Raw genomic sequence first — 22,107 nt, forward strand, 5'->3', positions numbered from 1 at the left:
CACATTAGTTCAAATGGTAATGTCCATTCTGGTGCAGAAATGACTGGTGCTGTGACCAGCTTAGCTTTTAGAGTCTCAAAGGCCTGCAAACACTCTGTGTCAAAGACAAATGGTGCGTCAGCAGCTAACAGATTGCTCAGAGGCTTGGCAATTTTCAAAAAATCCTTTATAAACCTCCTATAGAATCCTACATGCCCCAGAAAGCTTCTGATTGCCTTAACATTAGCAGGTGGTGGTAATTTTTCAATTACCTCCACTTTAGCTTGATCCACTTCTATCCCTTTGTTCGAAATTTTGTGCTCAAGGACAATTCCTTTAGTCACCATATAGTGACATTTTTCCCAATTTAAAACCAGGTTAGTCTCTTAACATCTTTTTAGAACAAGTGCTAGATGGTCAAGACAGGAGTTGAATGAGTCTCCAAATACTGAGAAGTCATCCATGAAGACTTCCAGGAATTTCTCTACCATATCAAAGAAGATAGAGAGCATGCATCTCTGAAAGGTAGCAGGTGCATTACACAGACCAAATGGCATCCTTCTGTAGGCGAATACCCCAGATGGACATGTGAATGCTATTTTCTCTTGATCTTGAGGGTCTACTGCGATTTGGTTGTAACCTGAATAGCCATCCAAAAAGTAGTAGTATTCATGACCTGCTAGTCTCTCTAGCATCTGGTCCATGAATGGTAAAGGAAAATGATCCTTTCTGGTGGCTGTATTGAGCCTTCTATAGTCAATACACATACGCCATCCTGTAACTATTCTTGTAGGAACTAGTTCGTTCTTTTCATTATGAATCACTGTCATGCCTCCCTTCTTTGGGACGACTTGGACAAGGCTCACCCAGGGGCTATCAGAAATAGTATAAATAATCCCAGCCTCCAATAACTTAGTGACTTCTTTCTGTACCACCTCCTTCATGGCTGGATTCAGCCGTCTCTGTGGTTGAACCATTGGCTTAGCATCATCCTCCAATAGGATCTTGTGCATGCATCTAGCTGGGCTAATGCCCTTAAGGTCACTTATGGACCACCCAAGAGCTGTCTTGTGTGTCCTTAGCACTTTAATTAGTGCTTCCTCTTCCTGTGGATCTAAAGTAGAGCTTATGATCACTGGAAAAGTGTCATCTTCTCCCAGAAATGCATATTTCAGGGTTGGTGGTAGTGGTTTGAGCTTAGGTTTAGGAGGCTTCTACTCCTCATGAGGGGTTATCAGATGTTCTTCTATTTTTTTTGATTCCTCCAAATCAGGCTGAACATCATTAAAGATATCCTCTTGCTCTGATTCAAGACTATCAGTCATATTGATCTCCTCCACCAGGGAGTCAATAATATCAACGCTCATGCAGTCTCTTGAAGTGTCTGGATGCTGCATAGCTTTGACATCATTCAACTTAAACTCATCCTCATTTACTCTCAGGGTCACTTCCCCTTTTTGGACGTCAATGAGAGTTCGTCCAGTTGCTAGGAAAGGTCTTCCTAGAATGAGAGTTGCACTCTTGTGCTCCTCCATTTCCAGCAATACAAAGTCACTGGAAAAGGCAAATGGCCCAACCTTGACAATCATGTCCTCAATCATGCCTGATGGCATTTTAATAGAGCCATCAGCAAGTTAGAGATATATCTGGGTTGGTTTGATTTTTTCAGTCAAACCAAGCTTTTTGATAGTGGATGCAGGTATCAGGTTGATACTTGCCCCTAGATCACATAGAGCTGTCTTGGTACAAGTACCCTCTAATGTGCATGGTATCATAAAGCTTCCGGGGTCTTTAAGCTTCTCTGGTAAGCTTTTCAGAATGACTGATGCACGAAAACTTGTCTCTCAACAAATTTCCCTTCGGCAAGTATACTGAATTATCGTCAAGTAAAAACTCACAATAGAGTAAGGTCAAATCCCACAGGGATTGATTGGTCAAGCAACTTTAGTTGGAAAGATGTGCTTGTTGAGCTAATAGAAATTGAGTTGAGAATTGCAGAAAATTTAAATAGCGGGAAAGTAAAGTGTAGAAAGTAAATTGATGAATCTTAAATGGGGATTTGGGGAAATGAGCATGAAGATAAATGGCAAAAAGTAAAGAGAATGGGTAACATAAAAAATGGGGGATTCATTGGGCTTAGGAGATGTTGCATCCTTCGGATCAACTTCATTCTCATCTCTTCCTCAATTAATGCATTCATTGATCTCCTTGGCAATCTTAGGTGATTGGGTCCCAATTCCTTGGCAACCCAATCTCTCTAAGCTTGAACTATTGCCCAATTCCTTGATTTAATTGCTCATGGGAAGAGATGAAGTATGGTCACTGATTATACCACATGTATTTCCAAAATACCAAACTTAAAGCTTGCTTGTCACTAAGCAAGTACTGAAACATAGAAAAAAAATGAATGAAAGAACAAGATGTACAATCCATTGTTATAGAAGTCAAGTTCTTGGTTTATGGGGTTTCATGCATAGCAACTTGGGTTTATTCCTTCACTAGTCTTCAGGTCCTTATAATGCCCTTGAATACTTGCTTGATTGCATCCTTTGAGACTTCTTATTTATTGATCCTTCCCTCTTTTCCAGGGTTTATTGCATTCTTTTTAGGCTAAGTGCTTTGTGAGAGGGCGACTCTTTTTACTCCCTCAAGTCTCTTTCCCCCATACATGCACACCACAGGCACATGGTTTGTTTTTTTTTCTTTCTTGAGACCTTGGTGTCCAGCACCTCTTTGGGTTATTAAGTGCTCTGTAGCAAAGGTTGCTCTTGATAGTGGACTTTCAGCTGATAATCCCGGGTTAGTTAACCCAAGTTACCAAGTGATAAGGCACCCCTGAGAGCTTATTCATCCAAGCATATCCCTTGCACAGGAACACCACAGACATATGCCTCAATATTCAAACCCTTGGTGCCTAGCCTTATTTCTTATTGTTTTCCTTTCCTTTTCATACTCTTATTGTTCTTTCCCTTTTTCTTATTAGGATCTTGTTAATTGGCTAGTATCAATAGGATGTATTCTAAGCATGTGATTTAGAGCATATAATTGCCGAATTACCTTGTTGGTGAACCGACTTAGCCAATTAATTACCATATCACAAACTTAAGAACTCACTTCACATGATAAACCCACTCTTGTTTTTCATAACATTTTCTTTTTAATTGACTTAAAAGGACAAGCCTACATATAAGCAAGATGAATATGAAAGCTAGAGACTTAGACCAACACACTTAGACCTGAACAATGAAATTTTAAAGGCAAAATAAAAGTTCCTAAGCTACTATGGAAGCATGTTGTATTTCATACATGATTTTCCTTATTTGAAACTTGAAAAAGATAAAACGAAGAGGGAGCTCCACCACCTTTTACTTATTGGAATGATTATGTCCATTTGTTTCCTTTGTCTTAGGATCCTTCTTGATTGCTCGAATCCCCATTTCCCTTGCGCTTTCCGATTAGCTTTTTTCAGAAACCAGCATCCTCCATCTTCTTCTTCAGTGCTTCCTTCTGTTGTTTCACCTTCCCCCTCCTCTTGTTCCGTTAGGTCTTTGCGAACTGCATCATATATTGGATAGCAGGGTACAAATTATGCATATGCCCAGCCACATAAGTCAACTTGGCCTGAGTGTTTATGCTAAACTCTTCCCGATGTAGCTGTTGTCCTTTATTGAGCACGCTGAACTCATTGAATGCTTTCATCTGAGACAACTGACGTTGGTTGAGTTCTTGAAGGTGCTTGTCCTGACGCTCTTGCCGTTCAGTTACTTGATTGATGGCTTGGGTGAGCTGGGAGTAATGCTCCTGTTGCTGCTCCATTTGTTGTTTCTGCCACTCCCTTTGTTGATTCATCCAATTAAAGAGCAGTTCTTCTTGACAATCCATCCTTTGGGATTGAATGTGTAGTTGTTGTTCTTGTCCCTCCATATAACTCCTTGCTAGATCCTCAATGGCTCCTTGAATGTGATTCAAGTTTATGTTAGTTGGATCATAGTACTCTTCTTGCTGGTATTCTTCTTGATGAGGTTCTTCTTGGTGAGGTTCTTCTTGTTGCGGTTCTTCTTGTGATGTTCTCTTCCTTATTTGAGGCCTTCTTTGTTGTTGAGCGGGTGCCACATAGGTTATACGCTGGAGCGTAACTAACCTCCCAGGATTTACCCATTTTGGATTGTTGTCTTCGAATACCACCTTGGCTTTCATACATAGTCTAAGGATGGTGCTGGGGTACCAAAGTCTAGCACTCAGATCATTCTTCTCAGCTAAATCTTGGATTCCCTTAGCTATAATTTCATGCACATTGATGCCTTCACCCTTTATTAAGCAATGTACCATATTAGCTCGAGCAATGTTGATCTCAGAATTGTTTGCAGCTGGGAGGATAGATCTCCTCACGAGCTCAAACCATCCCTTGGCTTCCAGGATGAGGTCTCCTCTCCGAATGAACCGTGGTCTTCTATCCGAGTACCTTTCCCAATCAGATCCTATAACACACATATCATTCACAATTTCTTCAAGTTCATCATTGTCGGGGCCATTACTTATTCTTACTTGATAACTGAGCTCATCAAAATGTGGCGATCTCAGCTGAAGAGTCCTTGTTATAGCATTGGGGCTGAAGTCCACCTCTGTTCCTCTCACATAGCTTTTGAAGGTGGGAGCCCTGGTATTGTCTTCTCTGGCCACATTGGCATAGAACTCCTTGATTAGGTTTGCATTTATCTTTGTTTCTGGGTTCGTGAGCTTTTGCCAACCCCTCTGTTCAATCTTTTCTCTAATCTGTGGGCACTCATCCTCATTGAACTGGAATGTTAACTCTGGCAGTATTTTCTTGTGTTTTAGCCATTCAAATTGGAGCTCATGGAAGGCAGTCTTGAATCTCTTTTCATCGAAAGGAATGCTCTCCACCGGTTCCTTCCCCTTTCACCTCTTGGAGCTTGATGTTGCCATGAGTAGGAGTTGGTATGTGAAGGTATTGAGGGGTATGGATTGATGATGGGATTCGATCGGGTTTACATATGGTGTAGCTTAGAGGATTGTGTTTCGAAAGAAAGAAGAGAGAGATGGATTAGACGGATAGTTGTATATGGAAAGGTTTAGAGTGGGGGTTGTTATATAGGAGGATGATAAGACTTGATGGGTGTGGATTGATAGAAAAATCCAATGGTGGACGGTTGGGGTTTAGCATTAGATGGGCACAAGGATCACCATCCTTACGAATTGATTGGTTCGGTCTCCAAGGTTATACTACTCCCAATATTGTATGGCAACACTTCCCAAGGTACTCCCCTTGAGGACAAGTGTGTAGTTCTGTTATTGAAGTGTCCGAACCCCCTTCAATTGGTTGTCCCTTCAATTTCTTCCAACATTCCCTTCAATATCCTTGCAAGACAAAAGAAAAGAGAGATTAGTTTGAATTGTGGTGGGAAGAAAAAATTTTGGATGCTAGCCACCCCCTTTTTTTTTGCTTTTGATTAACTAAGAGCCATTCATGAATGCAAACCAACCGACCAATCAAGTGCTCATGCATAAAACGTTGGTGACACCAAACTTAGTTTGTGATCATGTGGCAAAAAAATTTTTTTGATTAAGGCTCTAAGGTTGACATAATATGAATTGTGTTCAAGCTCTCTTAGTGTGCCTTGAACACCAAACTTGTCATTCACTATATGCTGCATGTAGAGGTTCTTATAAGTGCTTGTCAAGGGTGGTTTAAAATTCATGAACCTTGCTTTATTAAATACTATCAAAGATTAAAAGGAAAGGATATAAAACATGGGTTGCCTCCTATGAAGCGCTTCTTTAACGTCATTAGCTTGACGTCTGGCCTTTGTCAGGATGGTTGGTGGTGCTTTAAATCTTCCCCTCTTGCAGTGAATCTATCTCCATTGGCTTTGTTAAGAAGCTCCACATGTTCTAAGGAAAGAATCTTGCTGATGGTGTACACTTGAGGCAGCTGAGATGGGATGGTGGGGAGATGAGGTGGTATAGGTGGAAGATAAGCAGAGACCACTTCATCTCCTGGAGAGAAACCCTCTGTAGGAATCTTCTTGTTCCTCCATCCCCTTGGTGCCTTTTTCCTTGTTTCCCTTGACATTACTTTGCTCTTTGTGGTTCCTTCTTTTAGGATGGTTTTGTTGCTTGTCTCATGTGACTCTGGTGGGTCTAGCTCCTCTTGGGTTACACTTGGCTGTTGTTCCTTCTGACCACATTGCTTGTCAACCATAGGGGTTCTCAGGTGTGGTGTTTATGCTCCCGTGCTTGTCTCTTCCATTAGTTCCTTATTGTGCTCTTCCCTTGACTCTTTGTTATCATGATCTGCTTCTTGTGAGGGTTTGAAACATTGAAGGTGAGTTATTCATTATGTATCCTCAATATTAGTTCTCCTCACTCCACATCTATAAGTGCCCTGGCTGTGGCTAAGAATGGTCTCCCAAGAATGATGGGATGGATGTGATTATCTTCCATCTCCAAGATAACAAAGTCTGTGGGAAGGAAGTAGTTCCCAACCTTCACTAACACGTTTTCAACCATTCCTATTGCCTGTTTTTGAGTTTTGTCAGCCAGTTTGATGATTACGTTCGTAGGTGTTTTCTCATTGATTTGGAGCTTTTTCATTAGGGATAGAGGCATTAAGTTGATGCTTGCTCCCAGGTCACAGAGTCCCTTATCAATCATTGCTTCTCCTATAGCACAGGGGATGTGAAAACTCCCTGGGTCCTTCTTCTTTGTAGGTGGCTCTGTTTGAATGAGAGCACTGCACTCCTTATTCATCACTATTGTTTGCCCACCATTCAGTGAACTCTTTTTGGTTAGCAGCTCCTTTATGTACTTGATGTATGAGGGCATCTGCTGCAGAGCCTTAATGAACGGTATGTTTACATGAAGGGATGCAAACATGTCGAGGAACCTTGAATATACTCTCCTTGCTACACCACCCTTGAGCCTTTGGGGAAAAGGTGCATATGGGTTCAGCGTCTCCTCTTTTTTTAGCTCCTCTTGATTCTCTCTTCATGCTTTTCCTTTGCATTATCTTGGAAGTGTTCTGTTTGTGTGTTTGCTTCTTCCACACTTCTCTCATCACTTAGAGTGATCATCTTGCATTCCTCTTATCTTACTTTCTTTGCTTCTCCTCTTGGGTTCTTCTCTGTGTCACTTGGAAAACTATCGGTAGGTTTGGAAACTGTTGAGATAGATACCCCACTTGGGACTCCAGCCTTTTGATGGTGTCTCCCTGGTTTTTGATATTGACTCGCACTTCATCCTTGAATACTCTGTTGTCTTGGACTTCCTTACATATCTTTTCAAGTAAAGTCTCAATTCTGGAGAGTCTATCTTCGGTTGGTTATGGTGGGTTGAGGTTAGGAGGTTGAGAAGGGTGATTAGGTGGGTGTTGATATGATCTATGTGAGGGGTGTTGGTGAGTTGCATTGTTATTGGGATTGTGGTTGTGGCGTCTCTAGTCTTGGCCTTGGTCTTGTTGGTTTTCCCATCCAAAATTAGGGTGGTTTCTCCAACCAGAATTGTATGTTTTGGAGTATGGATCATGGGTCTGCCTGGGTGAGTTCCCAACATAATTGACTTGTTCCCAGTCACCTTCTTCTCCTGCATTCACTCCTTCTTGAGCTGGTGCTGAAGTGATGGCTGCTGCAACTTGGTTCTCTTCCACCTTCTTGGTAAAGTCAGCTAACTGCTTGGTGAGCATCTTATTTTGATCTAGCAGTGCATCCATATGGTTCAGCTCCATCACTCCTCGAGTGTTGCTCCTTTCAGAAGCATAGAAGTAGTCACTCTCAGCTACAGTCTCAATGACATCTATGGCCTCTTCAATGGTCTTTTTCTTGTTTAGAGAGCCCCCTGATGAATGGTCTACGACCTTCTTTGACTCGTAGGAAAGACCTTCATAGAAGATATGTAGTTGAACCCATTCATTGAACATGTCTGGTGGGCACCTTCTTGTTAAGTCCTTAAACCTCTCCCAAGCCTTATAGAGAGTTTTACCATCTTATTGCTTGTAGGTTTGTACCTCATCTCTCAACCTGTTGATTCTTTGAGGGGGGTAGAATCTTGCCAAAAATTTATTCACCATATCTTTCCAATTTGTCAAACTCTCCTTCGGGAAAGATTTCAGCCATTTAGATGCTTTGTCCCTGAGTGAAAAGGGGAACAAAAGCAGTCTATAGACATCCAGATGAACACCATTAGACTTCACAGTGTCACATATTCTTAGGAAGGTAGTTAGATGTTGATTGGGGTCTTCTTGGGCACTTCCTGCGAATGAACAATTGTTCTGAACAAGGGTGATGAGCTGGGGTTTTAATTCAAAGTTATTGGCATGTATGGTTGGCTTTTGGATACTACTTCCACAATTTCTTATGTTTGGATTGATGTAAGAGCCTAGAACTCTTCTCTCTTGCCCAACATGATTCACAGGGCCCTCTCTGGCATGGTTGTGAGCTTCTCCTTCATGGTTGTTTTCCATGTTCTCCTCCATGTTTGTTTCAAAGTATTTTTCTTCTTTCTTAGCACCAACAACTCTTTTCCCTCTTACTTCCCTCTTTAATCTAAGGAAGGTCCTTTCAGGTTCTGAATCAAAAGAAGATGAAGCTCCGCTTCTTCTCCCTATCATACAACTAACAGAGCACACAGTAAGAAGTAAAATGAAGAGATTATTCTTGTTAGAGTGGCTGTTAGTATGAGTGATGCAATTTATCAAATAGTTAGTGGGTTAGTGAGCAGAATTGTAAATAATAACAGAGAAAAAGAAAACAAAGAGGGGAGATGGGATGAGGAAGAAAATAACTGAAACTAAAGGTAATTGACTAGGTAAGATAAACAATCAAAAGAAAATGCTCAATCTAGTGAATTTCCAACTTAATCATTGTCGATACAAAATCAATCCCCAGCAACATCACCATAAACTTGATGCACAAAAACTTGTCTCTCAATAAATTTTCCTTCGGCAAGTATACCGAATTGTCGTCAAGTAAAAACAAACAATAGAGTGAGGTCGAATCCCACAGGGATTGATTGGTCAAGCAACTTTAGTTGGAAAGATGTGCTAGCTAGTTGAGCTAACATAAATTGAGTTGAGAATTGCAGAAAATTTAAATAGCGGGAAAGTAAAGTGCAGAAAGTAAATTACAAAATCTTAAATGGGGATTTGGGGAAATGAGCATGAAGATAAATGGCAAAAAGTAAAGAGAATGGGTAACATAAAAAATGGGGGATTCATTGGGCTTAGGAGATGTTGCATCCTCCGGATCAACTTCATTCTTATCTCTTCCTCAAGCAATGCATTCATTGATCTCCTTGGCAATCTTAGGTGATTGGGTCCCAATTCCTTGGCAACCTAATCTCTCTAAGCTTGAACAATTGCCCAATTCATTGATTTAATTGCTCATGGGAAGAGATGAAGTATGGTCACTAATTATACCACATGTATTTCCAAATCAAAGTGTTGGGAGGATTACATGTCACTATATCCGTCCAAACCCCAATTTGGTCCAACATGAGAAAGCATTTCTAGCATGATCTCCTCCTCCCTTTTCCAAGGCTCAAAAGAGATCCAATTATGGAGAGTTTCTCTTCCAAGACAACTAACCAATTGAATTAAGATAGAAAGCTTTCTAGTAAATTAAGAGAAAAGAAAGAGGAAGAAGAATGTAAACTATAATTGATCCATCAAATTACAACAGAGCTCCCTAACCCAATGAAAGGGGGTTTAGTTGTTCATAGCTCTGGAAATGGAAATGGAAAATAGTAGAAAAGAGTACATTCCCCAGTAACTAGAAAAGTGCAGAAAAGTAAATATACAAGGTGTAGTTCTCCAAATTTGCCAAGCTCCTTTCTAGTTCGAAACTACTCCTATATATACTACTCTTCTTGATCTTCTAGTTAGTTCTTCAAGTCTTAGATATGGGCCTTTGATCTTGAGTTGAGGCAGTTACAATCTTCAGTAGGCTCAACTTTGCTTGCAGAAAAGTGTGAGTTAGGCATGGACGTTAGTTAGGACGTTAGTAGTGTTAACGTTAAGTGAAAATGTGGGTTCGAGAATGTTAGTGACGATTACCTTTTCCATTAACGTTCCAACCCACTAATGATCCACGTTAACTTCAACGTTAGTGGCACTAACGTGACCACTAACATTGCCTCTTGGTCCTTTGCAAACTTTATTGGCGTTCACCTTTTTCAATAACGTTGGCTCTTTGGGTTTTCTCCCCACGTTAGAGTTCACATTAGTGTAATTAACGTGACCTTTAACGTGGGCATGCCTAAGCTTCGAGAGCGTCAGTGACACTTACCTTTGTAATAACACTCCAAATTTTCCTCCTTCCCACGTTAGAGTTCACGTTAATTGGATTAACGTGGTGGTGATTGCCATCTCCAACGTTAGTGACAAAGGTGAGTGTCACTAACGTTGGGCCATCATGCTTAGCTCCACATTACTCTTTACGTTAGTGGTCTTAACGTGACCACTAACGTGGTACTCTTGGCTTAGTCTAACATTAGTGACAAAGGTGAGTGTCACTAACATTGGCGATTGCTTCCTCCCCTCACGTTAGAGTTCACGTAATTAGATTAACGTGGCTCTTAACGTGGCTAAATGTGCCTTTGTGGAACGTTAGTGACATTCACTTTTACCATTAACGTTGGAGCTTCTCTTTTCCTCCACGTTAGCTACCACGTTAATGTACTTAACGTGGCAACTAACGTGGGCTATGATGGTGTCGAAGGCGTTATTGGCGATCACTTTTTCCATTAACGCTACAAGCTTGTCCCCATTCAACGTTAGTGGTTACGCTAATTAGCTTAACGTGACAACTAACGTGGCTCCTTCTTGCTTCTTTTGTCCTGAAATCAAGCAATTAAAGTGCATCAAAGCTCTGTTCCAAATCATGAGATTATGCATCATCAATTATATCATTCAATTCCTGCCTAATTCTCATGAAACCATGTAAAGTTCACAATGTTTGCTTGAATAAAGGTGTAAGTGTATTTTCATCCAAAACTTGCTTATTTTACTAAGAAAATGCATGAAACTACCCTAAAACAGTAAAGAAAAGGTCAGTGAAACTGGCCAAGATGCCCTGGCATCAATGACTGCACTGCATTCTTCAGTGAGGAAAACTTTTTCAGTTTCTCTCCAATCTTCTTATGACTTAAGATCTCTTTCATGAACTTATCATAAGAGGGTATTTGCTCAAGTGCCTATGCAAATAGAATCTTTATTTCAAGAGTCCTGAGATAGTCTACAAAGCGGGCAAATTGTTTATCCTATTCCGCTTGACGGAGTTTCTGAGGATAAGGCATCTTGGCTTTGTATTCTTCAACCTTAGTTGCTGCAGGTTTTTGTCCTACAGAAGTAGTTGGAGAAGCCTGCTTAAGGGGGTTGTTATCAGCACTTGTAGGTGTCTGACCCCTTGCTGGCGTTTGAACGCCAGAGCTAGCAGTAGAATGGGTGTTTAACACCAGGTTACTGCCATTTTCTGGCATTTGAACGCCAGAACTAGCAGCTGAATGGGCGTTTAACGCCAGGTTACTGCCCTTTTCTGGCGTTTGAATGCCAGAGTCATTCCTCTCTGGGCTCTTACTGTCCTCAGAGGGATTTTGGGCAATGAATTGGTCATCCTTTGTTATCTGTTCCTTTCTTAGCTTTTTGCTGCCTTGAGTTGAGATATTCAATGTCTTTCCACTTTTTAATTGAACAACTTGGCATTCTTCTGTTATCTGTTCAGATAACTATTGTCTTGTCTGATCCAATTGTGCTTCCATATTTTTGTTAGCATTTTTAGTATCTTGTAACATTTCTTTGAACTCTGGTAACTCTTTTGTTAGAAGTAGTATTTGATGGTTAAGTTCAGCAACTTGTTCTGGAGGACTAATTTCAGTGGATACTGCTTTAGCCTCTTCTTTCATGGAAGATTCACTATTTAAATACAGATGCTGATTTCTTGCAACCATATCAATGAGCTCTTGAGCCTCTTCAATTGTCTTCCTCATGTGTATAGATCCACCAACTGAGTGGTCTAAAGATATCTGAGCTTTTTCTATAAGCCATAGTAGAAGATGTCTAACTGCACCCATTCTGAAAATATTTCAGAGGGGCATTTCCTTAGCATCTCTCTGTACCTCTCCCAGGCATCATAAAGAGATTCATTATCCCCTTGTTTAAAGCCTTGGATGTCCAGCCTTAGCTGTGTTATCCTTTTTAGAGGGAAATCTTGATTTAGGAATCTGTTTGATAACTGCTTCCATGTTCGTATGCTTGCTTTGGGTTGGTTATTTAACTACCTCTTAGCTTGATCTTTTACAGCAAATGGAAGCAGTAGTAATCTGTAGACTTCCTGATCTACTTCCTTATTACGTACTGTGTCAGCAATTTGTAAGAAAAGTGCCAGAAACTCAGTAGGTTCTTCCTGTGGAAGACCGGCATACTAGCAATTTTGCTACACTATGATAATGAGCTGAGGGTTTAGCTTGAAGTTGCTAGCCTTAATGGGGGGTATACAGATACTACCCCATATGAAGCAACAGTGGGGTTAGCATATGACCCCAGAATCCTTCTGGACTGTTCAGTTCCACTTAGGTCCATGATGGAGAAAGGGAAGTGATGTGAATTGTGAATAAAATTTTATTTTATTTTATTTTAATATTTTTTTTGAAACCCAAAAATAAAAGAAAATTGGAAACTAAAATAATTAATTAATTAAAAGGATTTGAAATGTTTTGGGTGGTGATTTTCGAAAATGAAGAAAGAGAAAGTGGTTAGGAAGTTTTGAAAAAGATATGATTTTAAAATTTTAAAGATTGAAACTTTCTTAATAAGAAATCACCAAACTTAAAAGTTTTCAATCAAAGTAATAAAATAAGACTAAAAATTCGAAAATTATGAGTAATTAAAGGAAATATATTTTTTTTATTTTTAAATTTTTAAAGAGGAGAGAGAAAAACACACAAAAGACACAAGACTTAAAATTTTTAGATCTAATGCTCCTTGTTTTCGAAAATTTGGAGGGAAAACACCAAGGAACACTAAACTTAAAAATTTTAAGATCAAAACACAAAGAAGACTCAAGAACACCTTGAAGACTCACAAGAACACAAAAAGAACACCAAACTTAAAAGTTTGACACAAAATTTAATCAAAAAAAATTATTTTGAAAGATTTTTGAAAAGAAAATAAAATACTCAAATTTGATGACTCTATACCAACAAAAAATATAATTTATTCCTAATCTAAGCAACAAGATAAATCGTCAGTTGTTCAAACTCAAACAATCCTCGGCAACGGCGCCAAAAACTTGGTGCACGGAATTGTGATTTACACTTTTCACAACTCCGGTGCCACTAATCAGCAAGAGCATTGGGTCGTCCAAGTAATACCTTACGTGAGTAAGGGTCGATCCCACGGAGATTGTCGGCTTGAAGCAAGCTATGGTTATCTTGTAACTCTTAGTCAGGATATCAATAATAATTGTTAGTTTTATTTGTATAAAGTAAAAGAACATGAAATAAATAATACTTGTTATGCAGTAATGGAGAACATGTTGAGGTTTCGGAGATGCTTTTCCCTCTGAGTTTCTACTTTCCTACTGCCTTCTTCTTTAAACACGCCTGGCTCCTTCTATGGAAAGCTTTATGTTGGTGGATCACCGTTGTCAATGGCTACCATCCGTCCTCTTAGTGAAAACATGTCCGCTACAGTTTTCCGCATGGCTAATGATCTGTCGGTTCTCACTTGTGTTGGAATAAGTTCTATTGATCCTTTTGCACACTGTCACTGCACCCAACAGTTGCGAGTTTGAAGCTCGTCACAGTCATCCCTTCCTAGATCCTACTCAGAATACCACAGACAAGGTTTAGACTTTCTGGATCACAGGAATGCCGCCAATTGATTCTAGTCTCTACCATGAAGGTTCTAATCTCACGGAATTGAATGCTCTGTTGTCAGGAGAGACAATCAAACTCGTGACTCAAGAGCCCAAGAGATACACACTCAAGCTTTTGCAGGTAGAATGGAAGTGGTTGTCAGGTGATTAGCGGATAATTTATACGCTTTTTGGGATCGTTTTTAGGTAGTTTGTAGTAGGATCTAGCTACTTTTAGGGATGTTTTTATTAGTTTTTATGCAAAAATTCACATTTCTGGACTTTACTATGAGTTTGTGTGTTTTTTTGTAATTTCAGGTATTTTCTGGTTAAAATTGAGGGACCTGAGCAAAAATCTGATAGGAGGCAGAAAAAGGACTACAGATGTTGTTGGATTCTGACCTCCCTGCCCTCGAAATGAATTTTCTGGAGCTACAGAACTTCAAATGGCGCGCTCTCAATTACGTTAGAAAGTAGACATCCAAAGGTTTCCAGCAATAGATAATAGTCCATACTTTATTCGAGTTTAAATGACACAAACAGGCGTTCAACGCCAGCTTTATGCTGCATTCTGGAGTAAAACGCCAGAAACACGTCACAAACCAGAGTTAAACGCCAAAAACACGTTACAACTTGGCGTTTAACCCCAAGAAAAGCCTCTGCACGTGTAAAGCTCAAGCTCAGCCCAAGCACACACCAAAGTGGGCCCCGGAAGTGGATTTTTTCATTTAGACTTATTTCTGTAAACCCTAGTAACTAGTTTAGTATAAATAGAACTTTTTACTATTGTACTGGGGGTCTTTTTCCCTATTTTCGAATTCATATACCATTTAGGGAGGCTGGCCATTCGGCCATGCCTAGACCTTGTTCTTATGTATTTTCAACGGTAGAGTTTCTACACACCATAGATTAAGGTGTGGAGCTCTGCTGTTTCTCGAGTATTAATGCAAATTACTACTGTTTTTCTATTCAATTCACGCTTATTCTTATTCTAAGATATCCATTCGCACCCAAGAACCTGATGAATGTGATGATTATATGACGCTCATCACCATTCTCACTTATGAATGTGTGCCTGACACCCACTTTTGTTCTACATGCAAATAAGCTTGAATGAATATCTCTTGGATTCCTTAATCAGAATCTTCGTGGTATCAGCTAGAATCCATTGGCAGCATTCTTGAGAATCCGGAAAGTCTAAACCTTGTATGTGATTTTTCGAGTAGGATTCACGGATTGAATGACTGTGATGAGCTTCAAACTCGCAGTGTTGGGTGTAGTGACAGACGCAAAAGGATCACGAGATTCTATTCCAACATGATCGATAATCGACAGATGATTAGCCGTGCGGTGACAGCGTATTTGGACCATTTTCACTGAGAGGACGGGAGGTAGCCATTGACGCCGGTGAAACCCGAACATACAGCTTGCCATGGAAAGGAGTAAGAATGATTGGATGAAAGCAGTAGGAAAGCAGAGATTCAGAAGGAACATAGTATCTTTATGCGCTTATCTGAAATTCCCACTAATGAATTACATAAGTATCTCTATCTCTATTTTATGCTTTATTTATCTTTATATTCGAAAACCATTATAACCATTAGAATCTATCTGACTTAAATTTACAAGATGACCATAGCTTGCTTCATACCAACAATCTCCATGGGATCGACCCTTACTCACGTAAGGTTTATTACTTGGACGACCCAGTGCACTTGCTGGTTAATTGTGCGAAGTTGTGAAGAATATGTGTGAACCATAGTATTGTGCACCAAATTTTTGGAGCCATTGCTAGGAATTGTTCGAGTTGTGAAAAGTATGAGTAACAATTTTGCCTATCAAGTTTTTGGCACCGTTGCCGGGGATTGTGTGAGTTTGGACAACTGACGGTTCATCTTGTTGCTCATTTTAGGTAATTTTCTTCTTATTTTGTTTTCCAAAAAGTTTTCAAAAATTTTTCAAAAAAATTTTTCTTTGTTTTCGTTTTTCAAAAAAATAATTTTCTAAAAAAATACAAAAAAATTATAAAATAAAAAAATATTTTTGTGTTTCTTGTTTGAGTTTGGTGTCAATTTTTAAGTTTGGTGTCAATTGCATGTTTTTAAAATTTGTGCATTTTTTGAAAAACTCATGCATGGTATTCTTCATGATCTTCAAGTTGTTCTTGATAAATCTTCTTGTTTGATTTTTATATTTTCTTGTTTTGTGTCTTTTGTTGTTTTTCATATGCATTTTTTTAATCCATAGTGTCTAAACATTGAAAATTTCTAAGTTTTGTGTCTTGCATGTTTTCCTCTCTTGAAAATTTTTAAAAAATAAGTCTTGATGTTCATCTTGATCTTCAAAGTGTTCTTGGTGTTCATCTTGACATTCATAGTGTTCTTACATGCATCATGTGTTTTGATTCATAATTTTTATGTTTTGAGTCATTTAGTTGTTTTTCTCTCTCTTCATTAAAAATTCAAAAAAATAAAAAAATATCTTTTCTTTATTTTACTTATAAATTTCGAAATCTTTGGGTTGACTTAGTCAAAAAATTTTAAAATTAGTTGTTTCTTGTTAGTCAAGTCAAGATTTCAATTTTAAAAGTCATATCTTTTCAAAACTTTTTCAAAAATAAAATCATTTTCATTTTTCTTTTATATTTTTGAAAATATTTTTAAAATTGATTTTCAAAATCTCTTTCTTAATTTTATTTCATAATTTTCGAAAACTTTACTAACAATTAATGTGATTGATTCAAAAATTTGAAGTTTGTTACTTTCTTGTTAAGAAAGGTTCAATCTTTAAATTCTAGAATCATATCTTTTAGTTTCTTGTTAGTCAAGTAGCCAATTTTAATTTTAAAAATCAAACCTTTTTAATTTTCTTTTCAAATCTTTTTCAAAATAAATTTCAATCATATCTTTTCAAACATATCTTTTTCAAATCATATCTGTTTCAAAATCAATTTTAAAAATCTTATCTAACTTCATATCTTTTTGATTTTCAAATCTTTTTCAACTAACTAATTGACTTTTTGTTTGTTTCTTATCTTTTTCAAAACAACCTAACTACTTTTCTCTCTCTAATTTTCGAAAATCACCTTCCTCTTTTTCAAAATTCTTTTTAATTAACTAATTATTTCAAATTTTAATTTTAATTTTATTTCTTCTCTTAATTACATGAGTGAAGCCTATGGAAACACCTATAATCTCTCATGGAGAAATCATCCAAATTTCTCATGGAAGGATCAACAAAAGCCTCAACAAGGCTTTAATAATCGTGGAAGAAATAGGTTTAGCAATAGCAAGCCTTTTCCATCATCTTCTCAACAACAGACAGAGAATTATGAGCAGAGCCCCTCTAGCTTAGAAAACATAGTCTCTGATCTATCTAAGGCCACTTTAAGTTTCATGAATGAAACAAAGTCCTCTATTAGAAACTTGGAGGCACAAGTGGGTCAGCTAAGTAAGAAAATCACTGAAATTCCTCCTAGTACTCTCCCAAGCAATACAGAAGAGAATCTGTTCATACCCTGACCGGGCTCCTCCAACTCGGCAAAATCCAGGAAAAGTCCGACCTCGTCCCAAGGCCCACGCCTGAGGTCGGACCTCGGACAATAAAGCTAAGAAGGCCCATCAAAAGGAACGCAGCCCAAAAACCTAAAGGCCGAAAAGGCCTAGGAAAGGCGGTTCCACAAAGATAGAGATAAAACTCCCAAAAGATAAGATAAGATAAGAATATCTTATCCAGGGAAGATCACGGCCAACTACTATAAATACACTGGAGCACCCAGGTATGAGATACATTCCACATTCTACACATATCTGCTTGAACCCATGCTAACTTAAGCATCGGAGTGTCATTGCAGGTACAACCACCAACCACTCCACATATCAAGCTCGGGTCCCTGACCCCCACCTCGGGCCTCTCCAAGACGACCGAGCTACACGTTTCAGGTAACCCTCGGAACATTGGCGCCGTTGCCGGGGAACCTGGAAGTCATCCCTTTACCATGGCGGACGACCCTCTCAACAATGACCACGCTGCATCAGAACAAGAGGACGAAGTTGACACCGGAGAACGACCGGACAACCCTCTATCACCACGCACTCCAGGAGGAAACAAACAGAATCGCCCAAAGACATCACTCCCAAACAAAGATCCACAAAATTCCGAAAAGGAAAAGAGCTCGGAAATTTTAGAAGCAGTCCGGGCACAACAAAATCGACTGAAACAACTCGAAGAGGACATAAAAAAGCAGAAAGAAACTGAACAAGATCTAAGAAGGGAGGCTCGAAAGCGCAGAGAATTAGAAGAAAAACTACGGAAAATAGAGGCCAATCTGAAAGACCGGACAGAACGCGGCACCACCCCCGAATGCAACCATGATCCCTTCACGCAAGAGATCATGAAGGAGAAGGTACCACGAAACTTCAAGCCACCCGATATGGATCTCTACGACGGCACCACCGATCCAAGTCACCACCTCAGCAACTTCAGAAGCAGAAAGTACCCCGCCAAGGCGCATTAATTTATGCTCGGCAAAACGCAAAAAATCATTTGCCAAGAGGCCACACAAGGTCGGCAAAGATAAAGCGACGAGGTTCAAATTAATGTGAGAAGTTATAAAGTAACTCTGAAAAGGCTCAAAAAGCCAAATAAAAAGAGATTACAAAAATAACTTAAAAGGACGACCAAACAACAAGGTCGGACCCAACGAAGGAGGTACTCGAAACGCCCGAGGTCCGAGAAAAAACTCGGATCCAAAGAAAGAAGCCTTAAAACGGCGGAAACAAAGATTTCGAAAACGCAAAAATCATTTGCCAAGAGGCCACACAAGGTCGGCAAAGATAAAGCGACGAGGTTCAAATTAATGTGAGAAGTTATAAAGTATCTCTGAAAAGGCTCAAAAAGCCAAATAAAAAGAGATTACAAAAATAACTTAAAAGGACGACCAAACAACAAGGTCGGTCCCAACGAGGGAGGTACTCGAAACGCCCGAGGTCCGAGAAAAAACTCGGATCCAAAGAAAGAAGCCTTAAAACGGCGGAAACAAAGATTTCGAAAACGCTTACTAAAAAGTTGCTATACAACTAAAAAGTACAAGCGAAAGAAAAAAAAAACGAAATCAAAAGAAAGGGTAAAGCAAAAGATCCAAGCGCTAGCTAAAAAGTTGTTATCCAAAAACAACTAAAAAGCACAAAAAGCGGGACAAAAAGTCAAAACGCGAACAAAAACACCGCATAATAAAGTTACTACAAGTAGCTAATAAGCAAAAGGTGTCCAAAAGCGTTCACAGAAACCATCCAAAAAAGAGCCCACAGGCCGGGCAAAACACCAAAAATAAAGATTACAGAGGATCAAGGTCCTTTCCGGACTCCACATCAACAGAAGGCTGCGGAGGAAACATAGATATCGGGACTGCATCGACGGCAACGTCATCCCGGTTTGAAACCTCCACACCAGATCCATCCCCGGCCAAAGGTGAAGTCGGGTTCTCCACCGGAACTTTGGGGTCGGACACCGGAACCTCATCCTCATTGGGAGCAGGAACAATCTTTCCCTCCACAACAACGTTATCTGTACTAAACAAGCTCAGATCCAGGTCAGGAGCAAGAACTCGGACCTGAGCCTTCAAATTCTCAAACATAGCATCCATACCATTGGCCACATGACCTTCTAGCTCGTAAAAATCATCCTGAGCAGATTGCAACTTCTCCTTTGTCTCCACAAGCTCGGCATATATCCGAGTATAATTCTCCGTCGCCGCCTTCGCCATCTCCTCAGATGTCTTCGCTGCCGCCACAGCCGCGGTAGCTTTAGTTTTCTCTTTCTCCAAAGAGGCCTCCAGCTCAGTAATCCTGGCAGCCTTCAGTTGACTAATCTTATCAAGCTCGGACTGAGCCTTCTCAAGTCGGGAGCTGGTCGCACCAATGGGGGATTTCTTGAACTCCCGGGCAATAGCGGCATGAAGACTAGCCATCCGGACACAGCTCCGCGCCATATACTGAAAATGATGCTCCATAGAGACATCATCAGTAGAAATAAAGGTCTGAGGGAGAATATGCTGCTCAATCCAACCAAGAGCATCAAAGTCCTTATCATTTAAACCGGCGAGCTCTTGAGAGGTCTTCTGCTTCTTGGGAGGAGGACCCGAGTACGGAGGAGGAGAAGAAGTAGCAGGCCCAGAGGTCGGAGGATCCTGACTTATAGCTCGGAACTGGGGAGTCGGAATAGTCTTCTACCGAGTTTGAACACCCACAGTAGTCTTCTGCGGAGAAGATCGGGCAGAAGCCTCCCCAGCCTCGATATTTCGAGCAGCCACAGACTTCTTCGTCCGACGAAGAAACTTCATGGAATCCGCCTGAGAAGACATCTCTGCAGAAATAAAAAGAAAAGGATTACCACAACAGAAATTCCACCAAAACAAGCAAAACCAAAATACTAAGAAAAGATGGATCTCGAAGAGGTCGGGAACTACCTAACTCGGAACGGAGAAGGCTTGGATCTCCCAACATTTTCTTCGTGTCCAAGTGAGGTGCCCGACCCCATAAACTGCTCACCACACCCACAAAAGCCTGCTCCACCTCATCTAGACTCTCAAAAGTATACTTAGCAGACACTATATTCTCCTGCCAACAAAGAGGAAAAGAAGGCTCCCCACTCTCATCTAGAAAGAAAGGTCGGACGTCCCCAGTAGCCCGGACCTTGAAATAAAAGTTCTTAAAATCGTGAAAAGACTCATCATACAGGGTACAAAACTTCCTCCCCTGGTTAGCCCTAAAAGAGACCCAAGATACCTTCCCTCCACCCGAACCCGGCTTCGTCAACACAAACAAATAGGAAAAAAGAGAAATAGAGGGAGAGACGCCCAAAAACTGACACAAAAGTTGAAACAGCTTTAAGAACGCCCAAGAATTTGGATGAAGCTGCGTAGGGGCAAGGTTACAAGACCATAACACCTCGGACTCCAGGTCGGTAAAAGGAAGTCGGACACTCAGCTTAGAGAAAAAGCAATCATAAGCATAAAAGAAGAGCTTCTCGGAACTATCTAAGGGCGGGAATCACACTCTCTCCTCGGAATCCGGGGCTACTAGTTCATAATCTCTCTCAGACTCTCTATTTTCACATATACTACAGTGCCTACGGAACCTAGCTAAATATTCAGAATCTACCACAGAAGGGACTCTTAAAGGAAGAGGGTCTACCCAACCAAGACCACTTGGAATCTTGGTCGACATCGCTTGAAGAACCTTTCGAGACATAAAACTCTTACCTACAAAGAAGAAATACAATAGCAAGCAAAAATCACATAAAGAAGACAGCAAAAACCCATTCAGCAAAACCCAAAACAAAAACGTCAGAGAAACAAAAAAGAGCCCCCCCCATATGCAAACAACAACGGCGGCGCCTCTTTTTGGGGCAACCCAGGCATAAAGAAAAAGAAACAGACAAAGAGCCACACAAAAGAACAGAAGCATACGTGCACAAAAGAAAAGAGATGAGAACAAACCTGGAAGAAAGAAAGAAGACGACGAGCTCCAAAAGCAAGGAGATCGAAACGGCGGCGCAGAGGAAACCCCGAAAAAACGCACGGAAAGATTCGGGGAAGAAGAACAAAGAGAAAGAAGAAGCGGTGCTCGAAAAAAGAAATGGCGAAAACTTAGAAAAGTAGGAAGGAACGGAATAAACGAAGGAAGGGAGCAAATAAATAATGCCTTCACAGAGCCCGAACGGAAATCGAGGAGAAACGGTAAAATGCAATAAATGCAGGAACGGCCATTTTTGAATTTTGAAAAAACTACTATGCCCGAGCTCGACCTCCCAAAAAGGACGAACTCGGGCAGGGGCACTGTTCATACCCTGACCGGGCTCCTCCAACTCGGCAAAATCCAGGAAAAGTCCGACCTCGTCCCAAGGCCCACGCCTGAGGTCGGACCTCGGACAATAAAGCTAAGAAGGCCCATCAAAAGGAACGCAGCCCAAAAACCTAAAGGCCGAAAAGGCCTAGGAAAGGCGGTTCCACAAAGATAGAGATAAAACTCCCAAAAGATAAGATAAGATAAGAATATCTTATCCAGGGAAGATCACGGCCAACTACTATAAATACACTGGAGCACCCAGGTATGAGATACATTCCACATTCTACACATATCTGCTTGAACCCATGCTAACTTAAGCATCGGAGTGTCATTGCGGGTACAACCACCAACCACTCCACATATCAAGCTCGGGTCCCTGACCCCCACCTCGGGCCTCTCCAAGACGACCGAGCTAC

At 40.3% G+C, this 22,107-nt stretch overlaps 1 pseudogene; it reads right to left on the reverse strand.

Moving 5' to 3' along the window:
- The window catches only part of LOC112794940 (N-carbamoylputrescine amidase-like), a 64,031-nt pseudogene extending 59,723 nt beyond the window's left edge, over positions 1-4,308 (reverse strand).
- Between the last annotated feature and the right edge of the window lie 17,799 nt (positions 4,309-22,107).

The sequence above is a fragment of the Arachis hypogaea genome, chromosome 4, assembly GCF_003086295.3.
Source record: "Arachis hypogaea cultivar Tifrunner chromosome 4, arahy.Tifrunner.gnm2.J5K5, whole genome shotgun sequence".
NCBI classification, from domain to species: domain Eukaryota; kingdom Viridiplantae; phylum Streptophyta; class Magnoliopsida; order Fabales; family Fabaceae; genus Arachis; species Arachis hypogaea.